The sequence below is a fragment of the Capsicum annuum genome, chromosome 10, assembly GCF_002878395.1.
Source record: "Capsicum annuum cultivar UCD-10X-F1 chromosome 10, UCD10Xv1.1, whole genome shotgun sequence".
NCBI lineage: Eukaryota > Viridiplantae > Streptophyta > Magnoliopsida > Solanales > Solanaceae > Capsicum > Capsicum annuum.
The window spans coordinates 16,160,839-16,187,142 of NC_061120.1; positions in this window are offsets into that span (position 1 = coordinate 16,160,839).

Sequence of the window (26,304 nt, forward strand, 5' to 3'; positions counted from 1 at the left end):
AAATCTTGATGTACTTAAAGCCTTTAATCTCATGGAAATATCATAATTCAAGAATTTCGCTAATTGGTATGAACCCTAATTACAAATCATGAACTTTGATCTTAAAATAAGTTTTGGGTACAAGGATGAGAGATAGTTCCTTTTTCATAAACCCCACATACCTTAATTGAATTCTTCAAGAAACTTAAAATTGGAACGTGAACCCTTGAATTCTTGAGGAAAAATCTAGAATCTTAGGACTTGAATGATGAACTTGTGAAAGAAACCCTATTGTTGATGTTTTCTTGAATATTCTTAAACCTTGAAGCTTGAATTCTTAGATTTCTTGAGAGGAAAAGCTTGGATTATTGTTTTTGGGAAAGAGGAGGTTTTTTCGTGAGTTGATTTGAAGAAGATGGGCGAATAATGCCCTTTTAGGTGTTATAATTCGTGCCTTGGACGTTTGGGGTTGAGGGCAAAGGACCAAAGTGCCCCTTGACCCTTAAGAATCTAAAACAGTGAAGGAATAAACCCCGTCTCATGCCCCTTAGTTCGTGGGAGTATCCCCCATACCGCCCGTCTTACCCGAGGGAATAACCCCGTGGAGTGGGCTTATTGTCTGTTCTTACTGCCTCTCATGAAAAAGGCCATAACTTTTTTCTCTGGTATTGGATTACGGAAAAATTGTGTCGTTGGAAAGCTAACTCAATTATCTACAATTTGGTGGGTCTTGAGCAGAAAAAATTCCACATATATCAAAAGTTATACATGTTCAAAGTAGACCCTTGTAGAATCGAAGACAAGGATTTGGCCAAATCAAAGACTCTTATCTCAACTTCACTCTAAGTGATTCCTATGAATATTTATCACCTAGAAAGCACTTCACACACTAGGATAATGATCATGACACATGTATTCACATACAAATCATGGATTGAAGTTTATACACGTAGGAACGACGGTTCAAAGTATATCCCAAAAATGCAGGGCATTATAATACCCTTTGAATTGTCTTTCCAGTAACAGGGCACTTAGGTCCACTAGCCCTCTTCTTTGTTGTAATGTAAATCGCTTCCCACTTGGGGTTTTGACGACCCCTTAAATTCAACCTGCAATAAATTAAAACAATTACAAAAAGTTAAATTTATTTCCCCTACATTCTACTATTTTTGTGCAAAGGGTAACTGGTGTTACAAAGATCGGGCTGTAGAAAGGCGTGTTTTCATTGAAAAGATGATTAAGAACATTGAACACGACAATCTTCAATTCTTGCACAAAATCAAAAAGAGAATTGACAAGTAAGCTTTCTATTGCATAACTTGCCAGTAAAAGTTAAATTATAGACAGTAAAGATTAATGAAAGGTCATGGTCTTACATTTGAATTGCTATCTTTTTTGGTGATTGACAATGCTTAGTTTTGATGATCATTATTCGTGTGTCTCACAGTTATGTCTTCTCATTTTATCAAAGATTTATCTATTAGACTTAATTCGATGAACTAAAGCTAGTTGGTGTAGAATTGCCTACAGTTGAAGTGAGATATGAAAATTTAACCATTGAAGCAGAATGTAAGCTAGTTCATGGAAATCCTCTCCCTACTCTTTTGAATTCTCTCAAAAGCATGATGAAGGTAAGCTAGTTCAAAAAGAAAGTAGCATCAGCCTTTTAATGGTGAGGACACCTAACTCACCTTCTTAACCCTCCCAAATCTTTTCCATAATCTATCAAAATAAACCCAACAGACCACAAAAACATAAATTGACCACAAAATCCAACAGAAACAGACCACAAAATCCAAACAAAATTTTCCCTAACAATAAATAGAAATGTAATTTCTCATTTTCATGTATTTTAGTGTATATATTATCAAAAATCAGACAATAGATCTATTCATTCTTACATGCAAATAGTTTCAAGAGAGAAGAAACTCACAAAATTGATTTGGGCAACAATACCCACAAAAATAACCACTTTCACATTAAGAACACCTACTTGAGAACACCTTTCACTGAAAAAATAGCCTTTATCCTAAAAGTAGAAGTCGATCGAAGAACACCTTTCATTGTAAAGCTCCGAAAACACTCTAAAATCAAAATCAACACAATAGTTTGGGAAAATGGACCTTAACTCAGTGCATAAAATGGCAGAAAAGAGAATTTTTTCACCATTTTCATTACTTACAACTCTGTTTGGGTCACGAATTAACTCAGTGAACCCTAATTTTGTTACTTACAACTCTGTTTGGGTCACGAATTAACTCAGTGAATCCTAAACTCGATCCCAGGAGAAATGATCAATCTTAATGAAGCTCGAAGGTTTTCTAAATTCTATAACCCTGAACTCGATCAGTGTGACTTTCTTGTACAATTGAAGCACAGACAAAGAAAAGGGGAGAATGAAATGGGGTTATTTGATCCTAACCCTAAACTTCCAATTTTATGAGATTTTTATTTATTTTTTTAATTATTATATTACTATTAGCGGGTGTAAATAAAGATTTGGAGGGAAAAATACCCGAGTTTTTTATTTTTAGTATAATTTAACCGTAGCTATAGGTTAACAATAGCGACGGTTATAATAACCGTTACAATAGTGTAGTGTATTAGGACGGTTAATTCAAATAGGTGACAGTTATTTTGATTAATAGTTCTATTACATATGGTCACATTATGCGATGGTTATAACTGTCGCCGTAGAGAATCTATAGTGATGGTTCTATAACCGTCGCTAAACAATCGTTACCATAGCCCTTATTTTCAATAGTGCTTGAATCCGTTCGTTTAGTAATCTACTAAAGTTTTCTTCAAAGGATTGACAATAAATATGAATATGTAATTAAGGAGAAAAAAGATAATTTTATTTGATCTAAACTTATAGGATTATCGATTTAATCATTACGTAAATTTAAAATCGGAAACCAAATAATCTAATAAAAAATTATAAAACTCAATAAAAATAGTTGACCCTATATCGATAAATCAATAACATTTTTACAGTTGGTTTTATCTATTCAACCGATTTTACACACCCTTTGGGGGGATGCGGGGGGGAGTACTTAGCACCTATTTGCCCATAGATTTTGAAGTTGAAATTAGGAACTTGAATCATGACTTTTTGGTTGTTGTAATTTTTTAAACTTAAAGTTGTGTTTCAATCATGAATAATGTTTTGTGAGCGAAAGTGAATTTTCTCCTCAAAACAGGTATGCATCAGATTTTGGAAACATGAAAATATTTTAATACTGATTTTTCAAAATCTGATCAATTTTCATAGCCAAACAGATATTTGAATACACTTATTTAAAATCTAGTCCAAAATCTATTGTTGAACACCAGCTTAATTAGTAATAGTCCACTTTATATGACAAAATTTCATTTTTAGTCTATCCCAAATAAATATTTTTTATATTTAATGATAATTAAACTTGAAATTTCTCACTTTATCATTATTGATATGTTTTATATTTACATAAATATCTATTTAATTATTTTAAATCACAATATTTTAAGAATATTATTCCTAAACTCAGCACCAAGTAAATCGGGAAAGATAGATTACTTACTTTTTGAGTCTTCAATTCATGCATAGAGTTTGGGGTTTGTCTTGAGGCTTGCCTTAGGGAGAGACTTAGATAAAAACACCTCGATGCTTTGTAGGAAGGTGAAAGTATCGAAAGGCGAATGCCCCAAAATTTGAGGCGTTTACCTAAGCATCAGGGCAGAGGCAAATTAGGTGTAAGCCTAGAAAGTTTACAAAGTACAATAATTTTTTTCTTATTAAATACAACAACAACAACATATCCAGCGTAATCCCACAAAATCGGGTCTTGGGAGGGTAAAGTGTACGTAGTCAATACCACTACCTCAAATGAAGTAGGGAGGATGTTTCTGATAGACTCCCGACTCAGGATAAATAACAATATAGCAAACAAAAAACATAAAAGCAAACAACAAATAAGGGATATCACGCCTCTATATAATAAAGTAAACAAGATACCCCTAAAATAATCTATAAACAAGCTATTCGAAATCATAGACAACACCAAAACACCACGAACAAGAGGCTACAAGGAACTACCAGCATAGATATAAACAAAGCATTTTCCCTTACTATTATGGGCATACTCCTACCTACTACCCCTCTACACTAATCTGCATCCTCCACATCTTACTATCAAGGGTCATATCCTCTGTAAATTGTAACTGCCCCATGTAATGCCTAATCATCTCCCTCCAATATTTCTTCCGCCTACCTCTAACCCACCTAAAATCATCTATAGTCAGCCTCTCACACCTCTGTACTAGACTATCTGTGCACCTCCTCATCACATGTCTGAACCAATGCAACCTCACCCTCTACTGAAGTCACTCTCACCTTCGCCTGAATAATCTTATTTTTAAACTTATCCCTCCTGGTAAGTCCACACATCCATTCTCATTTTCGCCACCTTCAACTTTTTGATGTGGGAGTTCTTAACTGGCCAATACTCTACTTCATACAATATAGTCGGTCAAACTTTCATTAAGTAGAACTTACCCATAATCTTAGGAGACACATTCTTATCACACAAGACTCCCAAAGTGAGCCTTCATTCCAACCACCCTGTGCTAATATAATATGTGACATCCTCGTCAATCTCCCCATTTTCTTGAATCATAGACCCAAGATATTTGAAACTCTTCCTCTTCTGAAGGGCCTAAGAATCCAGCCTCACTACCACTTTATCCTCATGCAATAAATCACTAAACCTACATTTCAAGTACTTTGTCTTGATTCTATTCAACCTAAATTCTTTAGAATCAAGGGACTGTATCCAAACCTCCAACTTATCATTAACTCATCCCCTGAGTATTTTCAATCAGTACAACACCATCAATAAATAATATTTACCAAGGTACCTCCCCGTGAATACCCCGAATCAAAATATCCATCACCAAGACAAATAAAAATGGGCTAAGAGTCGATCCTTGGTACAACCTTGTCAAAATAGAAAAGTGCTCTGGATCTCCTCTGACCATCCTCTCACGAGTCTTCGCATCATTGTACATATCCCAAGTTGACCTAGTAAACATCACGGGCACCCTCTAACCTCCACGCACCTCCACAGAATCTCTTGGGGATTTTGTCATACGCCTTCTCAAGATCAATGAATACCATGTGCAAGTCCTTCTTCCTCCCCATATACTATTCCACTAATCTCCTCACAAGGTGAATATATGATCGATAAATACTTAAATGCTCGAATCAAAAGTAAAATAAAACTTAAAAGTCACAATTTCAAATATACTTGCCAACGACGATGCTACTCAAAAGGATACTGTTGTACTTTCCTTTTCCTAGATTTTTTCTTTTCTTTTAGTTCTTTTCAAGTCGCATAGTGACGAGCTTTTAAGTTATTTATTTTCTTTACTCTCTTTTAAAATACAATATATGGTATATGGGTGTGTAAATATATTGATTGAGTTACGGGAAGGTGAGGGTTGATTAATTATATACTATTTTTATACAAACTTATATTTTTAAGGACATATAATAGTTTATCATATGAAAGTTGACTTTATCTATTAGTTGTATTATGTGTTTTTTTGCTAAAGCAATTTTAGATATATATGACTTATTTTTTTATAATTTTGATAAAGTTTCTTTTTTGTGTATGTGATTTATCTCTTTCAAAAAACATTTTTTCTAATTATATTAATTTATAAAATACTAAAAATCAAAGGATCTGTGGGGCTTACGATCCAACATCTCGAGGCGTATGTCTCGCCTCATACCAGATAAAACACCTCGCCTTACACCTCCACCTTTAAAAACACTAGTTATATGCTCAACAGAGATAGCTACAAAGACATGGTTCTTCATACACTTGATACTTAAATTAAAAAGGAATAATTTCAAATATATAAAATAAACTAATTAGTTTACAATAAATATAATCATGTTTTAACTTACATAAAAAATAGTCAACTGTTTTTGTTGCACCACAAAAGCCCAGACCAAATGCCAAAAATATATCTGATCCACTTTGTATTTTTTTTTAATTTTTTAGACATCTTTCCTTTTTAATTTCTTTATTGTGTCCGTTTGTTTTTTTTTTTTTTAACAAAAACGGGCCTAAAATATCCTTCACTTATTGAAAATGGTGAAAAAATGGCCTTCATGCACTTTTTGGCTCTATAATACCCGTCGCATCCACCTTTGGGCTCCAAAATGTCTTTCACATCTACCTTTGAGCTCCAAAATATCCTTTATTAAACTAAAAAAAATCATTAATGAAGTGATATATTTTCCTTGGTCCGCATTTTATTAATCAAAAAAATTTTAAAACCTCAACGCATAATGCCTTGTTTTGAAATTCATGATCTAGTACTTTCGTTGGTTGAAATTCATGTGATGAACAACTAAAAACTTGTTGTACACACATCAAACATGTCATGGTTTTTAGAACAGGACAATGCTCACCACATGATTTTTACAAGTTGAGATCATGGTTATGGAAGCTTCAGTTTTAGAATTTTGTTGGTTGAAATTCATGTGATGAACAACTAAAAACTTGTTGTACGCACATCAAACATGTCATGGTTTTTAGAACAGAACAATGCTCACCACATGATTTTTACAAGTTGAGATCATGGTTATAGAAGCTTCAGTTTTAGAAATCTTTTAGAGCATACAACAGAAATGATGTTTTGCCTGCTGAACTACAATGCTATAGTGCATGCAAATGAAAAAGGAATTTAGAAATTAGTTGTAGTAGACCAATAGATGATTCCATCTGTCTTTGGTAATTCTAGAATTCTAGATAATCTTCTCTAAAGGGATATCAATGAAACTAAATACAACAACACCCTCCTACTGAAAGGTGTTGTGAATGCTATTATAACAAAAGTAGTCGTGGTATTATTGTTTTGTATTGAAATATATCAAAGAATTTGTCATGACATTTGGTCATAAGGTTCAGTAAATCTCATTTCACCTTCCACGCATAAAACAGAGTATGGTAATTTACATCTAAAGCAGAGAACAATAAACAAATTTTGACTTGATTTCACAAACTCTAAAGGAAGAAAGTAACTTATGGTGCAATCCTTAAAAAGAATACCAGACATATATATTCATTCATAAATATATTTATTACTTTAAATAATAAAAAGTACTTAAACATTAATATATTAGTATTGATCGTCGGGATAGATGAGGTAGGTGTTGTGGGTTAGAATTTTTTAATTTCTTTAAATAATAAAACGGGGACCAATAAAAATATGTCACTTCATTAATGAAATATCTTTTATTTATTTATATCGAAAATGTTAAATAAATGATATCTTGGAGTCCAAAAGTAGATGTAAAGGGCATTGTGGAGCCCAAAGATAGATGTGAAAGATATTTTGATGGTAAACTACATAAATGACTCTTATAATGGCAGCCTTGTGTTTTTGTCCCTCATGAGAATGATCTTATAAAACTAGCCTCCCATCTTTTTTTATATAGCACAATTACTTATTTGCCCCTTAATATCTCAAATATTTCTAAACAACTCCATACTTATTTATCTTTCAACTTTTATTTTTTTTTCTCTTTTTTATTTTGCTTTAATTTTTATCTTTTCTTTTCTCTCTCTCTCTCTCTCTCTCTCTCTCTCTCTCTCTCTCTCTCTCTCTCTCTCTCTCTCTCTTTTTCTCAATCTTTACTTTTTTTTCCATTTTTTCCTTTCAACTTTTATTTTTAAAAAAATCTCGTTTTTTATTTTACTTTTTTTATTTTTCATTTTTTATTTTTAATTATTTTTCAACTCTTAGTTTTTTCTCCTCTCCAACTTCTATTTATTTTTTAAAAAAAATTTTCTTTTTATTTTTCTTTGATTTTTTTTTTTTGTTTTTAATTTTTTTTCAATCTTTATTTTTGTTTTATCTTTTTTTGGTTTTGTTTTTTGTCAACCTTTATTTTTTTCTCTTTTCTTCCCTCAGCTTCTATATTTTCTTTATTTTTCTTTTTTACTTTTATTTTTTTAATATTTTTCTTCTTTTTTCACAATTTTTTTTCCTTTTCTTCGTTTTTCTCCAATCAAGTTATGCCCCATGAGCAAGAGTTCACACTATCACATTGTAGATGCAAGATTTATAACTTTCAAGCAACAAGTTACATTTCACGGACAAGAATTAACACTATCACATTATGTTTTGATTTATGAGATGATCTATAACTCTTACCTTAGAGGCAAGACTTAGCTCAAGGACTTTCAAACAATAAATTATGCCCCACGGTAAGAGTTGACTCTACCATGTTATGTTTTCATTTATGAGATGGTCTACAACTCTTGCCTTAGAGGCAAGACTTAGCTCAAAGACTTTCAAACAATAAATTATGTCTCACGGGCAAGAGTTGACACTACCATGTTATGTCTTCATTTAGGAGATGTTCCACAACTCTTGCCTTAGAGGCAAGACATAGCTCAAGCACTTTCAAACATTAAATTATACCCCACGGGCAAGAGTTGATATTACACGTTATGTCTTTATTTATAAGATGTTCTACAACTCTTGCAATAGAGGCAAGACTTAGCTCAAGGACTTTCAAACAATAAATTATGTCTCACGGGTAAGAGTTGACACTACCACGTTATGTCTTCTTTTATGAGATGTTCCACAATTCTTGCCTTAAGGCAAGACATAGCTCAAGGACTTTCAAACATTAAACTATGCCCCACGGGCAAGAGTTGATATTACACGTTATGTGTTTATTTATGAGATGTTCTACAACTCTTGCAATATAGGCAAGACTTAGCTCAAGGATTTTCAAACAATAAATTATGCCCCATGGGCAAGGGTTGACACTACAATGTTATGTTTTCATTTATGAGATATTCTACAACTCTTGCCTTAGGGGCATGACTTATTTCAAGAATTTTCAGACAAGTTACGCATATTGGACAAGAGTCAACACTAATACATTGTGTTTTTTATTTATGAAATGCTCAATAACTCTTGTCCTACAGGTACGACTCAGCTCAAGGACCATTAAACAACAAGTTATGTCCCATGGGAAAGAGTTGACATCACCACATTGTGTATTGATTTATAAGATGTCTTATAACTCTTCCTTTAGAAGCAAGACGTAGACCAAGAGCTTTCAAGCAACAAGTTATGCCCTATGGGCAAGATTTGACATTACCACATTGTGTTTTGATTTATGAGATATTCTATAACTCCTGCCTTAGAGACAATACTTAACTCAATGACTTTCAAACAACAAGTTACGCCCCATAGGCAAGAGTTGACACTATCACATTATATTTTGATTTATAAGATGTTCTATAACTCTTGCTTTAGAGGGAAGACTTAGCCCAAGAACTTTTAAACAACAAGTTACGCTTCATGGACAAGATTTGGCACTATCACATTGTATCTTGATTTATGAGATGATTTATAAATCAAGTACTTTCAAACAACAAGTTATGTCTCATGAGTAAGAGTTGACATTACCACATTATGTCTTGATTTATAATATTTATAACACTTGTCATAGAGGCACGGATTAGTCCAAGAACTTTAAAACAACAAGTTATGCCCTATGGGCAAAAGTTGACACTACCACATCGTGTCTTGATTTATAGGATATTCTATAACTCTTGCTTTAAAGGAAAGACTTAGCCAACAAGTTATGCCCTATGGACAAGAGTTGACACTATCATATTGTGTCTTGATTTATGTGATGCTCTATTAGTCTTATCTTAGAGACAAGACTTAGCCCAAGAACCTCCCAAAAGAACAATGACACCCAATGGACAAGTGTTGACACTGCTACATTGTTTCTTGATTTATGAAATATTCTGTAACTCTTGCCTTATTAAAAACAAGACTTAACTCAAGGATTTTCAAACAACAACTTATGCTCCACAAGCAAGACTTGACACTACCACATTATGTCTTAATTTATGAATTGTTCTATAATTTTTGTCTAGAGGCAAGACTTATCCCAAAGAACTTCCTAACAACAAGTCATGCCCTTAAATTTGCTTTGATGTTAAAAAAAAAAAAAGATCCCTTTGCGGATTATCCAACTTTTTATTTATTAGCAAAATATAATAAAAGTTGAGAAAACAGGAAAAAAAAATAGAGAAATGAAACAAAGAGATTGAGAAAAAAAAAGAAAAAAATAAAGGTTAAGTAAAAAGAGAAGAATAAATAACAAAAAAAATTGAGAAAAACAAACATGAAAAGAAAAAAATAAAAAAAAATTTAGAAAAATGAAAATAAAAAATGAGAAAATGAGAAATGATAAAAAAAAATAATAAAGATTGTGGCCAATGAGTTAAAAAGAGAGAGAGAATTGAAGAAATAACTAACGTTTGAGGAAAAAAAGAGAAAAAAATAAAAGAAAAAGAAAAATTGAGACAAATGAATTAAAACAAGAAAAAAAATAAAAGTTAAGGAAAAAAAAGTAATAGAATTTGAGAGACAAACGAAAATAAAAATTTCAAAAATATTTAAGGTGCAAAATGACAAAAATATACTTGTACTATATATAAAAAAAAATTAATCTTTAAAGATTTTTCTTATGGATGTCAAAAGTCAAAGTCACACACTACTTATATTTTAGAATACAAAAGTGAATGTGAAGAAAAATATAGAGCCAAAAAATAGTTGAATGACATTTTTTCACTATTTTCAATAGATGAAAGATATTTTAAGCTGTTTTTTTATTTTTTTTTAAATTTAATTTTTGTTTTCTTAGGTAAAAGGATAAATATAGCACTTCCGCCCAAATGATTGCCACTAAATGGCCAAGGAACTTAAATTTCCTTCAGTAGCCATTTCAATTTAATTCGCCCGCTTGCGACTTCTGCTATAAAGTTTCTATTTTTGTTTTATTCTCTTTTTCTCGGGGCTGCTGTTGCCCTTTTTTTTTTGGTTCTGTTTTGCTTTGTTTTAAAGAAAAAAGAACTTCTATCCTTTTTTTTAATTCTACGAAAAAAAAACAACAATCATATAAAATTTGTATATCTTTTTATTTTTAATAATTAAATATGAATTTATAACATTGTAATTATCACTCTTTTATATCAATCAAATAAAAAATAAATGTAATTTTATTTGTTATATAAAAATAACATATTTTATATAATAATGCTACATATTTTACACAGCACTTATACATTTTTCATACACTAACTATACATACACATATTTTATATAATAATGATAAATTTTTATACATATTTTATATGCAATTATTATTCAGATACGTATGTTATACAACAGTTATACAATTTCTCTACACATCTTATACAGTTTATATGTACAAACACTCACACACACACGTACACACAAAATAATTGTACAAATACATGCTCTATATAACAATTATACATATTCTATAAAAAAAAAAAAATTAATTTTCTTAAAAAACAAAGAATTTTTAGCAAAAAAAAAAAACTATAGCGAAACAAAAAAAAAAGTAAGACAAGCAATTTAAAGAAGGGATCGAAACCAAAAAAAAAAAATGAAATATAAACAATGGGCCGAAAAGGCAAAAAATTGAAAATGGACATGTAGGGGAATTAATATGGAAGATTTACATAAATATACATCTAATTATTACATAATATCCCATATAACAAAATTAATTACAAATATTTCAAACTAATTACAAATATCCCATCTTTTATACTTTCTCTCTCTAAAATCTCCATTCGTATCAAAACATCCTTTTTTTAAATGGACTAATGCTCCTTAATATACGCCTAAAATCAAGCAATTATTATCTGGTGGTTTCAAGATTTCAAAATTCAAACATTAACTAATCAAATTGCTCAACTTCATCATCTTCTTCAAATAATTTTGAGGTTAGTTTAATTTTTTAATTCTTTCTACTTTACCAAATCAAAATTTTTTTATTTTCACTGTTGCATGTGTGTAGTTCTAAAAATCTTGACATTGTAATGACATTTCAGTTCAAGCTTTGTTTATATTTTTTCTTCAATTTATTTATGATGGTTTTTTTTTTCAACTTTACGATTTCAAATTTAAGATATCTAGCGGTTTGTTTTATTTTTTTCATCATCTTCTTTAAAAATCTACGATTTCTTTGTTGCATGTGCTTAATTCTCTAAATCAGGACGACCTCGACTTTTAAAGATTTTGTGATTTGCTTTTTTAATATGTAATTTTTTCCCTTAATTTTATGCACCCTTATACATTTTTATACATAGTTATATTAGGTATATGGGTAAAGACGCACCTTTTTTTTTGGAAGATCTGCTGCAATTTCTACTCCATATACATTGATACGCAATGTATATGGTTGGCCTATTCTGCTATTTATACATGCAAGGGTTATGCATAAGATTTATTAGTGGTATGTATATGGCATGAAGAATTCTCATCTTATTTACATTATACATAAGTATGTTGAGAAAATTGAAGGAAAGGTATCTTTTAAGTTTTGAATGAAGGATTGGTGACATTAATCAACACATAGGGTCAAACATCATTAGAAAACTTGATCAAGTTAATTGTGGATTTGATTAATATTTTCAAAACTTTCTAATTTTTTTAAAAATACAAATCAACATAACCCACACACCTATTCAATCCAAATCAACCACTCTTTTCTCTCTCTCTCGACAGTTTCTCTCAACTCTCTCCCAACCAACAGTTCTGCAAAATTTCTCCTTTCAACCCCCGACGACTTCTACCTCTGACGATAAATAGTTGGGCGTAGAATTCCCCTCTTTACTCCCTTCAACCTCCGGCGACTTCTACCTCCGGCGACAAATAGTTGGGCTTCGAGTTCTCCTCTTCAATTCAAATCAACCTATCTCTCATCCCTCTCTCAACAGCTTCTCTCAACTCTCTTCCAATCAACTGTTCTGCAAATTTCTCAATTCAATCCTCGGCGACTTCAACATTCGGCTATAAATAGTTGGGCTTCTAGTTCCTTTTTGACTTCAACCTTTAATCGACGTGACAGCCTTGCTCTTCGGCCACAATAGCTTTGAATTCTTCATCGTTCCTTTTCTTCTTTCACAGGTAAAAATTTGTGGCCTTTTTAGTTTTGAAGAAAACGAGGTACTTGAGCAAAAAATTTATGGCCTTTTTAGCTTTGAAGAAAACGAGAAACTTGAGCCAACTTCTCTTATAGTATTGGTTAACAATTTCAATATTTGTTGCATTAATTTGAGATGCGGTCTGAATAAAACCCTAATTTCTGGTATTTCTTCTCTTCTCTTTTCGAAGTGAATTATGATATTTTTTTTTATTTTTTTTTTAAAGTTTGATTTTTATTGTTTGTGTTTATAAAAATAAAATGCCAATTTGGGTTGATTTGTTCTGTTCTTGTTCTTAGTAAAAATAGTGAAATTGTTGTTTTTTGGTTGAACAAAATCGTGCTACTATTTTTTGTTTCCTCTGATAGATAACCCATCTGGTGCAACATATTAACCATCTAATGCAATAGATTTATCATATAATGCAACAGATCAACCATCTGAGACATCAGAGGAACCATCAAATTATAATTTTGGTGCAACAGATTAATAATCTGATGCACCAGATTAACTATCTGATATAACAACTTTACCATATGTTGCAACAGATTAAGCATCGGATAAAAAATCTAATGTAACTAGTAAACCATCTGGTGCAATGGAAGAACCATCATATTAATGATCCGATGCAACAGATGAACCTCATGTTGGGTAAAATCCTATCAACTTTTCCTACAGAAAATATACAAGACTTGATTTTTTCAACTGATCATTCATCTGCCGCGATAGACGACCCTATGTTGGAAAAAATCTAAGCAATATTGACCATTGATAATTGTTCCAACAGATCACTCAAGTGTTGCAACAGATGTGTGACCTGTTGTACAGACTATTCATCTTTCTTAATAGATGAGTGATATATTTTATACTGTCGCAACAGATTACTCAGTCGTTGCTGCAGGTTAGTTAACTACTCTGATAGATCACTCATATATTGCAACAGATGTGTGATCTGTTGTACAAACCATTCATCTTTCTCAACAGATGAGTGATATGTTTTGTATTGTTGCAACAGATTACTCAGCCATTGCTATGGATTATTTAACTGCTCCAATAGATCACTCATATGTTGTAACAGATGATGTCACAACAGTTGTGTAATCTATTGCACAGACCATTCATCTGTCTTAAAAGATGAGTGATATGTTTTGTATTATTGCAACAGATTACTTATTTGCTGCAACAGTTTGGTTATATGCTGCAATTGATATACTACCTGGTGCAACAGATCGGTGATCTGTTGCAACTGTTATTTTACTATTTTGTTTGTTTGATTTACTGTTATTCTTTTTCAATGATGTATTAATCAACAATAATATATTATTTTATGTTTTTATTAATTTTAGATAATATGGCTCCCAAAAGAACAGAAATCAAATCAAGTCCAAGTAAAGGAACAAGTAAAGCAGCTAGGCTATATCCACCACTCTATGAGCTTGCTTTACCAGCGTATTCTCAATCGGGAGCAGAATATGATGAACATAGAGAGGAGAAATATTTCAAAAGAGATGATGCAGATGCTAATAGATCTTCCACTAAAGAGTTGGTCAAATCCTTTAGCATTGATCATTATCCTATGAGAAAGCAGTGTGATGGTGCCACAGATTTAACGGGTGATTTCGTGGTTAAGTCAACCATGGAAAAATCTTTCGACGCCTTCAGAAAAATACTTTGAGAACAAAAATTGGATGCTTATTTCAGGGACAGCTGCTTTGGAAAATATATTGATTTTCCAGAGGACAACAATGCTGATTTCTAAATGAAAATGGTATATGAACTTCTCAAGCGTAGGTTTATGTATGAAAACAAAGATAAGATAGATGAGGTGTGGATAAATTATTGTGGCATGCCTGTTTGTTTTGGTTGGAAGGAGTTCTCCATAGTTACTGGACTAAAATGTTATCCTCCTTCTCAAGTTATACCTATTTTAACCCAAAAAAGCACACCGCATACCCAAAAAAGGCAAAGGCAAGTCGTGTGATCATAATGACCTGGTGTCCATTGTTGGTCCAAGCTTCAAAAATAAAAATTTGATAGAAGCGTTGAAAGGTAAAGGACTTTCAAAGAAGCACAAGCAGTCATTGTGATTGGTTTGGTTTGTACATAATATTCTTTGGACGAGAGACATTAACAATAACATAAGCCTCGGTTTAATAAAGCTCTCCGAGGATCTTAAGGCTTTTAACAGCTATCCTTGGGGGTATGAAAGCTTCAAAATGACTGTCAAATATTTGTTGACTCCGTTAACGCCAAAGACAGACAACTTATATGGCTTCCCATGGGCTTTCATGGTAAATGTTTCTTTCTTCTATTATGATATTATTCATTTTTTTCACTCAATAATGGTTTTGATTTATTGGCGTTATTTGATAGGCTTGGGCGTTTGAAGTCATTCCTTATTTGAGACAACAAGTGAACTACCAAGAAAGAGTTTTCTATCCAAGAATCTTGAGATGGTTGTTGGCCAAAACTGATAAAAATATAAAATTTGATCTCTTCAACCCCCCGAAGGATGCAGTAAGTATAATTATAATTAATTTTTTATTTTAATTAATAATTTTTTTTGAATGAACTAATCATCATTCTAATATATGTAATGATTTATGTTACATTGTGCATCCGTCGCTAGTTCCGACCAATTGAGAGTTGAAGATGCCATTTTTTCTTACTTTATAGTCTGTGCAAACTTTATCAGACACTAAGGTCATCGATATAATAAAAATAGAATTGTTTGGAGCAACAACCATTATAAGAAAAATAATTTTGGAGGGTGGGCTTGCTGTTGTTGATGGTCTTAGTGGTGATGGAGCTGTTGGTGGTGGTAGTGGTACTGCTATTTATGCTAATAATGCTCCTCTTACAGTATTTAAAGAAAGTCATTATGAGTATGATCATACTAGTTATACAGATTTTGCCTCTCCCAGCAAATGTTCTGCATGCAAATGTCAAGACTGCAGGACAAAATATGATGTAGTGATTAATGCTATTAATGCATTAACTATTTCTGTAAAGGAATTGACATCTAAGCAGGGTTTTATTCCATCAAAGAGGATTTTATTTCCATCCTCTCCATTAGAGATTAGAGCTAAGAGGAGAAGGAGAGTGATTTCTAGGGTATTATCAAGCATAAAAAAAAGGTAAAATTGTAACTCCTCTGTCTGTGCGTTGCACTGAGCAACGTACAATGTCCAAAGGAGAGCAGCATGAGCTGAAGAAGGTGAATATATTATATGTCTTCCAACTGAAAAAACAATCAGACACATATCTGTTTCAACAGATGACACATCTGCTAAAAATTATCAAACAGATATATACATCTGTTGCAACAGTTGACTAATTTATTGCACCAGATAAAGTATCTGGTGCAACATATGTCTCGTTTGTTTTATCAAACTAAACATCTCTTTGTACGGCTTTTATTTGTACCAACAGATGACCTATCTGCTGCAACAGATGATTCATATGTTGCAACGGATGGTTCATTCATTGGAAATTATCACATAGAGTCTTTCTCATGTAGAAATTTGTCCCAACAGTTGATTCATTATTGCAACAGAAATATAATCTATTTGGGATAATTTAAAATGAGAGGAAGACCTATTTGATTTGCTAGAAGAGATGAGTTATCTTTTTCTATTTTGTTGTATCTCCGTGATTAGCAATGACCAATTCTAGCTTTCCAGGTGGATTTAGAAGAAGCTACTGCTGAACAGCATTGACAATATGCTACTCTTTTTATGAAAATATGGAAAACAGAAAGCACAGAAACTGTACGTAACCAACAATATAGATCCACGACGAGCAAAGCCGAATTCCATAGCACCGGATGAAGAACAACTTATCCATACTGAGTAGATATTTATAGCTTGAGCCTGCCAAAGTAATCCTTGGCAGTATAATTAAATTTTTGTTGATGTATTTGTTGAGATCTGTACCCATAATAATTTTTTTATATTTTATTTATTTGTTGACTTATTTCATCTAATTTATGAAGGCTTCGATTTATTTTATTTTGTCTATGAATTTTATTTATTCCTTTGATTTGAACTTATTAATTGAAAAGGAATACTAGATTCAAATATTGCAATAGATAATGTATTTGTTGCAACAGATGACATATCTATTGGAAAAATCGGACAGATTTAGACATATATTGCAACAGGTAGGTAATTTGTTAGAATTTATTAAACAGGTCTTCCCACCGTTGCAATAGATGGACTTAGATAGAAACATCAATATAATGCAACAGATGACCAACCTATTGCAACAGATAAACTATATGTCAGAATAGGTAGAATAATTATTACAACGGATGGAGAATCTGTTGCATTATAAAAATTCAACTTTCGTTGGATATTAAAAATTGCCAGTACGTGTAAAAAGGTTAACGTGAATAGAATTAAAATAAAAAAGGCGGAATCCATCGATGGTATTCAGTTCAAACACCTAAAATAAAATAGGCATCAAGTAGACAGTGTTCATTTTAAACACGTAAAATAAAATAGGCATCAAATGTGTCAGTCTGACATATTTTCCTGACTTGCTATCACCGTCACTTTCCCCCCCCCCCCCCCAATTGTCTTATATATTCATTTTCCTCCTAAAATTTAACCCTAAATTCTCAAATCTTCTTCTTCATCGTCATCTTCTTTTATCTATCCAAATTCTTCAAATTATCTCTTTCATTTTTTCTAACTGAGCTAGACAATGTCGAGCCCATCTTCTACTATTTTTTGTGATAAAGATTTTTGATATTGTAAGTGCGGTCATGAAGCTCTGTTAAAGACTTCTTGGACTCAACAAAATTCGAGTCGTAGGCTTTCTACTTGTAAGATTTCAAAGGTAATATTTTTTTTAATTAATTAGTTGATTAATTATTGACTTGTAATTGTTTTGTAATTGTGTTTTCTTTTTTATAGAAATTGGGTGGATGCGATTACTTTAATTGGTATGAAGAACGACACCCTTCACAAGTAAATCATGTAATCTGGAGTTTGTTAAACAAAGTCAAGGCTTCTGAAGAGAAACAAAATTGTACAAGAAGATACTACATTATTTTCATTATTACTACTGGTTTGGTGTTGTTGGGCACATGGATATTCAAGCCTAATTGCTGAAATTTTCATGGCGGTGTGTGTATTTGCTACTGGTTTGGTGTTGTCGAGCACATGGATATTCAAGCATAACTATTGGAAAATATCAAAAAGATTTAGGTATATGTTGTAAAATTTAGGTCATCTGTTGGAAATTATCAAACAGGTTTTCCCACTGTTGCAACAGATTAGACTTAGATTATTAGATTATTCATACAAATAACATCGGCGTAATGCAACAGATGACGAACCTATTGCAACAGATAAACTATTTGCAAGAACGGATTAAATATATGTTACAACAGATTGACAAACTATTGCATTATAAAACACTTAACTTTCATCAGGAAAAAATTATAGCCACTACATGTACATGTAATGTAATAAAGTGAAGGGTGACTTGAAATTAAAAATTTCTATTTCACAGGTTCTTCTATATACACGGGCTTCAAGCATCCAGTTAGTACCCCATAAGCCCAGACTTCTTGTAGGCTTGCCACAATATTTTCGCACAAAAAAGTCGTTGGCTCGGTTATTTCTGTGCCGGTCAGTAAATATTTGATATGTGCAAGAACGTGCGAGCCGCTCGCTTTAGCGGCATCATCTTTTGGAAGGATCATTCCCTTGTTTTGACCTTCAAAATCCCATGATTTCTTCATCAACACTTCCTTTGGAAAATGATTCATCAGTTTACTCTACCTCAATAAGATGGGCAACAGCACTATCAGTGGCTCCACAAGGAGAAAAAGATCGAAACCGTTGATGAGAGGTACGTTGGCGTCATAAACATTGATATTTCCCTTCTCGAGTATTATCTCAACAACTCGATAATGCATGTCATTCATGCTAATGACTGCAAGAATCTTTTTTTCCTCGGTCCAGCTCTTGCCGTGTGGATTTGGCCAGTCCCCTTTAATATATTTTATTATTTCTTCTTCATCCAAGACCAATGTAGGAACTAGGAAATCAAGTCCCACGCCAAGGTCTAACGCCTCCCCATTGAGTTGATCGTACCTATCCTTGAGCTTCTTGCAGAAGTTGAGATGTATTATCCTACCGGCAACGTCATAAGCTTCCCAGTACGTTAATTGCCTTTTCCTCATGAGGCAGAGAATTATATCAAAATGTTGTGAGCTAAGAAGTCAATTTTTAAATAGGTTAGTAATTGTAAAGATTCAACAGATGGTCCATCTGTTTCATAAGGTTATCTGAATCAATAATCCAATGCAACTTATGCAACAGATGGATAATAAGTTGCAACAGAACCACTACCAGTTGCACCAGTATACCCAGCTGCTGCAACAGATGTGAAATCTGTTGCTTAGCTTCTTCTTCATAGGGTAGATTAGAAGGGCTAGGTTAGAAAAAGTAAACTTGCCTTATCCTCGTACGGCATACGTATGCTAGTCATAGTCTGAAAGTCTAAGGGGGGAGGGAAGGGAGGCCTGGGGTAATTTGGTGCACCTAGCTTGGCATTCTTAGCCTGTCGCAGATCGCTCTTCTCTTTGGTGCCAAGTTCTGCGTATATTTCCACCTTCTTGACTGGCCCCTGAACTTCAACAGCTTTTGGAGTAGGAGGAATTGCAATTTCTTTTGATTTCTGACTGGAGAGTAAGCCTTTAATTACTCTGTTCTTTCTCCTAACCAACACTGTTGGAGTGTACAGCTCCCTCACCTTCTTGGATGGTATGACAAAACTCTTGGATTTGAATTCATCGATAGATTTAGAGATAGCCTCTACTTTTTTAAAGAGTTTAACCTGTTTATCCTTGCACTCTTCACATTCGCAATGAGAACACGGGGGTGAAAAGGGGTGAGAGGGACCTGTGTAAGGGCAAAAAGAGGTGTTTCAACCATATTTATTCTTTCTTGAGCATCAACATGATCATCATTATGAGTGGTAGCAGCATCAGCATGCCTGCCACCAATACCAACAACTACACCAGAAGAATCACCTGGATCTGCCTTAGTAAAAGGTTGGTCATAAAGAGCCTCAACATTAGGCTGACCTTGCCTAACTGCTCTTGTTATGGCTATTGCTCTAGCCAATTCTTTCTTTATTAACTCCACCATTGGGTTTGCTATAGTATCAACATGACCTAGAGTAATATAAGAAGTCATCACCGACTCCTCCTCAGTAGGCACGATCCATGGATGCAAAACCTATAAAAAACAAAAAAAAGGCAGATGCATTTAAATAATATAATATAATAATTTTCACAGTTGGGCTACATTTGAAAAAAAAAAAACCATCTGTTGCATAGTTTGCAGTACATGGTTACAATTTATTTGAGTCTGGTTCAGAGAAACAGAGCAACACATGGATAATCTAATGTAAAATATCAATTATATGTTGCAACAGTTGCACAAGACGGGTAATCTGTTATGCAACAGATAATCTATACGTCGCAACATTTGAACAATATATTATCAGATTACACATCTGTTGCATAATTTACAGTAAGTGGTTCATCTTTTAGGAGTCGGGTTCAGAGAACCAAAACAACAGATGGGTAATCTGATGTAAGATATACCTTGTCGCAACAGATGTCCTATCTGGTGTATCAGATATAACATCTGTTCAATATCTTTCTTTGAGTAGAATTATTTTACTTGAAGAAGACGTACTGCATCATCCGGAGGGTTAAAGAGATTGGCCTTCTTAATATTGGTGTTGCTCTTTGCAGCCAACCACCTAAACATCCTTGGATGAGAAACCTTATCCGGGTAATCCATTAACTGCTTTTGGGGGGGAGGAATGACTTCAAATGACCAAGACTAAAAAATGTAAACAGGAAGCAAGCAAAAAAAAAAGTCATAATAACTATATTCAATATAAATTAATGGATGAGTAAAATTAGTGATTAATTTTACCATGAAATCCCAAGGAAAGCCGTATAATGTGGTCGTCCCTATGGATAGGTTTGTCAGTAAATATTGGACAGTTAAATAAAAGCTGTCAAATCCCCAAGGATAATTGTTGAATTTATCAAAATCCTCAGCACGTGCCAACAAATCATCTTCTATGACCTTGTTGACGTCTCTTGCCAATATAACCGAATGGGCAAATCAAACTAAGCATAATTTCTCCATGTACTGCTCTAGTATGGTTTTATCCTCAAGATCTGTCAACAAATCCGATGCTTTGTATCCACGTCGAGCAATGTCAAATAACCCATGTATTTTTTCCTTGCATTTTCTTGCCTTGGATCTTTTGCGGGGTGGTGGTCCTTCTGGACGATGGCATCTCAATTCCATCACTATGGAAAACTCTTGCAAGCCAAAACAAATAGGCATGCCACAGTATTTGATCTAGATTTCATCCATCTTCTTTTTGCCCCCTCCTCCAGATCTTTATCATCTCCCGCGTACTTGATCCTGTTCTTGAGAAGACCATATACCATCGTCATAGGGAAATGGATACGGGCAGAGGGGTCCTCAGGCAGCTCAAGAAAGCGTCCAAAGCAGCTCTTCTTAAAAAGTCTACCTATGTTTTCGTTCTTCATAATTTTCATAAAATGTTCAAAAAATTTCCCCATCTGACATTTAAGTACAATTTGACCAGTTAGTTTTTTTGCTTCTGGGTTATTTATCGGCATCTCAACTTGAAACCTGTCAATACTAAAAGTTTTGACAGGATCATGTTGGGATGTCGATATTAATTCACGCCTCACCGGTTATCCATTATCATCATGTTGATGATCATCCTCTTTCTCTCTCACTTTTCAATTCCTCCTTTTTCTCACTTTTATTTTCTTCATCACCATCTACAGACCCTTGTCCACATCCCTCAATGTTTTTTTCACATCTCTCCTTAGCTTCACTTTTCCCTGACTGAGATTGTTCAGGAAGCTCCTCCGAATCCCTCTGTACTGTCGCCTTTTTTTTGGGCGGTCAGACGTTGATCCACTTTCACTTTCTTTTCTTTTGGGGGATATGTTTTACCTACAAACAAAGAAAAATAAAAATTACGTTAAAATTGATGTATGCATAAATTTTAAAAAATACATTACAAATACCACGAATACTAATACACCAACAGCCACCACCACAAATACCGCCAACCAATGCCACCACCAGTGCTACCACGACGACCACAACAATACCACGACAGTCAATGGAATACTGCGATGGAAACTAGGGATTTCTCGAGTTCTTCCTACGATTTTACCATCAAAACTCAAAATTGTAAACCCATTATCGAAGATAATACTACTAAAAGTTTTATTTTTTATCATTAACTTAAAAGCCGTTATTTTTTGGAAAAAAATAACACATATAGAGCTCTTCTCAAACTCTGTTGCCTATGAAGATAAAGAAAACGACTAATACAAGCAAGAATAAAGTCAAAAATAACACCTATGTGGTCGGAAATGAGAAGAAAAGCGATCTGTTGTGAAGGGTTGAGAAAATTTGTTGAGTAGTTGTTGTTTGTACTGTATTGTTGAGTGAGAATGAGAGAGAAAGTGAGACCTTGAGATTTGAAATGATGAAATGTTTTGTATAGGTTGATTTGTATTTTGGAAACGAATGACAAGTAGTTTTAAAAATGTTAATTTGATCCGAATTGATCTTAATTATTTTTAAAATCATAAAATATATGCGTAATTTTTAACCCTCTCATCATGCAATTTCCAAAAAGGTAATTCAATTAAAATTGTATAAAAATAATTGAAGTTGTAGTTGACCGACTACTTTAGTTGACCCTATGAAAAATCACCCCCTGGTCCTAGATTAATCAATTTAGGTACTATTAATCTAACATATGAACTCAATTGAAATTGTAAAAAATAAATGTTCAACATGTTGCGTCAGATTTCTCATCTGTTGTAAATTATCAATCAGATTAGGTAACAACAGAGTACAAATCTGTTGTAAATTATCAAACAGATTAAGTCATCTGTTGCGACAGATTACCCATCTATTGTAAATTATCAAATGGATTGTCATATGTCTCAACAGATTACCCGTATGTTATAAATTATCAAATAGGCGTTGTCATCTGTTGTGGCTGACCCTATGAGAACTCACCCCTAGTCCTAGTGAGAACTCATCCCTAGTCCCAGATTATTCAATTAACGTATTAGTACCCTAGTCCTAGATTAATCAATTAAGGTATTAGTCTAACATATGAGGTAGTAAGAATTGGTTTGGCTCAAAGTTATCAATCGACGACTCTGGTCAGGAGGAACACAGTACCGTCTCCTTATGCAATTGTCAAAAGACTCAATTGAAGTTGCAGTTGACCCTATGAGAACTCACATTCAATTAAGGTATTAGTCTAACATATGAACTCAATTGAATTATATATAAACAAATGTTCAACCTGTTACAACAGATGTATTTTCTGTTGGATCAAATCAAACAGATTATGTAATCTGTTGCAACATAATATGCATCGGTTGTAAACTATCAAACAAATTACGTCATTTGTTGCGACAAGTCATGAATCTGCTGTAAACTATCAAACAGATTAACTCATCTATTATGACAGATTATCCATTTGTTGTAAATTATCAAATGGATTAAGTCATATGTTGTAATATATTACCCATCTATTGTAAATTATCAAATAGGCGTTGTCATCTATTGTAGTTGACATTATGAGAACTCACCCCTAGTCCTAGATTAATCAATTAAGGTATTAGTTGAACATATGAGGTAGTAAGAATCAGTTTCGCTCAGAGTGATCGATCGAAGACTCTTATCGGGAGGAACGCAGTACCGTCTCATCATGAAATTACCAAAAGACTCAATTGAAGTTATAGTTGACCCTATGATAACTCACCCCTAGTCCCAGACTATTTAATTAAGGTATTAGTTGAATATATGAGGTAGTAAGAATCTGTTTGGCTCAGAGTGATCGATCGATAACTTTTGTCGGGAGGAACACAGTACCGTATCATCATACAATTACCAAAAGACTCAATTGAAGTTGTAGTTGAACCTTTTAGCTCATTCATTCATCCCTAGTTCCACCTAGATCGATGTAGGTACTATTATTAATCTTAACATTAAGTTAATGAGAACTCATTTTAACTCAGAGTGATCGATCGATGACTCGGGTCGGGATGAACGCAATGCTAACACCATGTAAATGCAATGACTCAATTGGATTTGTAGTTGACCCTGTGAGCTCATTCATTCATCCCTCGTTCTACCTAGATCGATGTAGGTGCTATTATTAATCTTAACATTTAGTTAATAAGGAGCTCATTCTTTCATCCCTAGTTTCACCTAAATCAATTGCAATGAAATCTGTTGCAATAAATGAATGAGCTATTGGAGAATTCAAACAGATAACAATATCTGTTGCAACAGATGACATATCTAATTTAATTATCAAATAGACATTTGCGTCTGTTATGACGGGTGACTGAGCTATTGAAAATTTTCAAACAGATATTGATATTTGTTGTAACAGATGACATTTCTGATTTAGTTATCAAATAGATATTTCCATCCATTGTCACAGATGACTGAGTTGTTGGGATTTTTCAAACAGATATTTATATCTGTTGCAACAGACGATAAATGTGTTTGAAAATTTTTTTTTTCTTTTAATTTTAAAGAAGGCTTTTGTCCGAGTAGATAAATTAGTAGTACTACTAAAGTGGTAAAAAATGTTTCTTGGATAACTCAAAAATCTCATTGAGTAGTCTTGTCCTTTCTTTTCAATGTCATCCGTTTTCTTCCTCGTGCCCCCCAAATTATTAGTGAATATTAATTAATGACCCTTATTGACACGGCACACCCATTAAGAAAATATTAATTAGGGGTTTATTTTACTACCAAGTACCAAATTAGTCTTATTAATTATACTTTGAAAATATAAATTTGAATAAAAACACTTTGTTTAGTCATTTAATATTAAGGGTAGTACATCTAGAAATTAGAATTATTTCATCTCTCCTTCAGCCCTAAATTTATTTTATTCGTCTCTCATCTTTTTTCTTTCTATCCTCTTTAGGGTTATCACAACTTTTTTTCTCTCCTCTTTATCGTAAATTTTTGTTCGGATCTAAACTAATCCATACCATAACTTAGATTCCTCGACTGAAATTATTGTTTTGACCCCCTTTTGACATTAAGGTATGATTCACTATTTCTCTTTCATTCTTGTCTTCTTCTTGCAAGTTATTCATCCGCAGTAAGGAATGTTACTAATGGAACATGTAGGAATAATAGGTCCTATTCTTTTTTTGTTGACCCTCATTTCAATTGATTGGATGCTTGAGCACTCAGAGATTTTCGTGAGTTCCTCGTATATAATAAAGTATCTTCCGCCCCCTTCCACAACTATTTATATTTCCTATCGGGCTCTCCAATCTAACCGAAGGTCCAGTCATTATACAATGGATTAATAATATAAAATTTTTATTTGTAGTAGAAGGTAATTGCGAAGTCTTGATAGCCCCTCTAGCATTCGAATATTTCCTTGAAGCCTAGCCTAAGCCTAAATATGCACATCTTTTTTTATTTAATTACCATTTTCTCATATCATATTTGTTTAAAAAATTTGAAGGAACTTTTAATTGTTGAATAAATAAATTGAGAATTTTTATTACAAGATGCGAAAAAAAGTCATCTGTAGGGAGAAGTTTAAAAGCCTTGTTGGCAGTATCATTTTTTTTATGTATTTTGTTTGTTTCTTTGTTGTTGATGTTGCTATTGATGTTGTTGGTGGGGTTGGCGTTGTTGAAACTTGTGGTGTGGTATTATTGACAGTTGCGGATCTAGGGTTTTTAGACGGTAATTTAATTAAGTCATAACTTTTTACAGTAATCAAGAATGTCATTAATAAATGGAGGTGAACAGTTGTGCCTTTAAATCTGCTTTATTAATTTATATAATTAAAAATTCAGGAAATTTGAATGTCATAAAGATAATTTATTTTTTAAGAAAAATATATTATATTATCTGATGCATCAGATATATAATCTGTTGTCCAACTCAGTGTAAAAAAAATAGTTCCTATAAAGAAGTAATTATTTTAATAATAATAAAGCTGAAAAGTCATGACTTATCACAATATTGCTTAATTTAATTAAGTCATAACTTTTTACAGTAATCAAGAATGTCATTAATAAATGGAGGTGAACAGTTGTGCCTTTAAATCTACTTTATTAATTAATATAATTAAAAAGTCAAAAAATTTGGATATTATGAAGATAATTTATTTT